This window comes from Gossypium arboreum, chromosome 1, assembly GCF_025698485.1.
Source record: "Gossypium arboreum isolate Shixiya-1 chromosome 1, ASM2569848v2, whole genome shotgun sequence".
Lineage (NCBI taxonomy): Eukaryota > Viridiplantae > Streptophyta > Magnoliopsida > Malvales > Malvaceae > Gossypium > Gossypium arboreum.
The window spans coordinates 87337128-87339129 of NC_069070.1; positions in this window are offsets into that span (position 1 = coordinate 87337128).

The window sequence follows — 2002 nt, forward strand, 5'->3', positions numbered from 1 at the left end:
CCTCGAAATTTACCTGATCCAAATAGTTGAGGATATTGTTGACGCATAGTCTCTTCTGACTCCCAAGTAGATTCTTCCCTTCCATGATTACTCCAAAGCACTTTTACTAATGGAACAGATTTCCTTCTGAGAACCTTAACATCTCGTGCCAATATCTGCACAGGCTTCTCCTCAAAGGTCAAATAAATCCTTACTTCAATCTCTTCCACTGGCACAACATGTGAGGGATCCGATCGATATCGTCTTAACATAGACACATGAAAGACGTCATGGATTCTATCCAACTCTGGTGGTAACTCTAACTGATACGCTACTGGCCCTACACACTTAAGAACCCGATAAGGACCTATAAATCATGAACTCAATTTGCCCTTCTGGTCGAATCTCAAGATCTTCTTCCAAGGTGAAACCTTCAAGAAAACCATATCTCCAATAGCGAACTCTATCTCTTTTCACTTTAGATCCGCCCTTTAATCGATCTTTTATCAACTTAACCTTACTCTCGGTATTTGCCATCAACTCCGGTCCAAGCACTTGTCATTCACCCAACTCTGTCCAACACGTAGGCGTACGACATCTCCTCCCATAAAGTGCCTCATATGGAGCCATCTGAATACTTGCTTGGTAGCTGTTATTGTATGCAAACTCCGCCAATGGAAAATAGTCCTCCCAACTCCCACGAAAATCGATTATACAACCCCTTAACATATCCTCTAAAATCTGAATAACCCTCTCCGACTGTCCATCTGTCTGTGGGTGAAAGGCAGTACTAAAATCCAAGCGTGTACCCAATGCCTCCTGCAACTTCTTCCAGAACCGAGATGTAAACCTAGGGTCTCGGTCAGAAATAATCGACACTGGCACTCCATGTAGTCGCACTATCTCTGCCACATACAACCTAGCCAACTTTTGCAAGGAGTAATCAGTACAAACTGGTATGAAATGGGCAGATTTTGTTAACCTATCCACCACTACCCACACAGAATCTTTCTTGGCGGATATCAAAGGTAGCCCACCCACAAAGTCCATAGTGACTCTCTCCCACTTCCACAATGGAATTTTCATCGGTTGCAGTAATCCAGAAGGAAATTGATGCTCAGCTTTCACTTGCTGGCATGTTAGACATTTCCCCACGAATTCCGTTACTTCTCGTTTAAGCCCAAGCCACCAGTACAGCTCTCGCAAGTCGTGATACAACTTATTCCCTCCAGGATGCATGGCACAAAGTCCCCCATGAGCTTCCTTCAATATTGACTGTCTCAAGTCAGAGTCCTTCGGAATACAAATTCTTCCTCGGAAGCATAAAACTCCTTCAGTATTCAGTCCAAAATCCTCATTCTCACCCTTCTCAACTTGTTGAAATTGAAGAACCAATGAATCATCCTTCAACTGTTTTTATTTAATTTGTTTAGTCCAAGTAGGCCTCACTTGCAACTCTGCTAACAGACTTCCATCATCAAACAGACTCAAACGTGCAAACAAGGCTCTCAAATCAAAAATAACCCTTCGACTCAATGCATCAACTACCACGTTAGCCTTACCTAGGTGATACTCAATCGAACAGTCGTAATCCTTAAGCAACTCTACCCATCTTCGTTGCCTAAGGTTTAACTCCTTCTAAGTTAATAGATACTTTAGGCTCTTATGGTCTGTGTATATGATACATTTTTCCCCATATAAGTAATGTCTCTAGATTTTCAACGCGAAGATCACTGCTGCTAGCTCTAAATCGTGCATAGGGTAGTTCACTTCATCAGGCTTAAGCTGTCGGGAAACATAAGTGACCACCTTACCCTCTTGCATCAATACACATCCTAACCCCACATGCGACGCATCGCTGTACACAGTGAAGTCCTTCCCAGACTCCAGTTGAATCAACACTGGTGCTTCAGTCAATACCTTTTCCAAATGGTCAAAAGCTTTTTCTCGCTTCTCGCCCGACAAAACGCTACCCTTTCCTTAACAAAGGTCGTCAATGGTGCAAAGAATCGATAAAATCCTT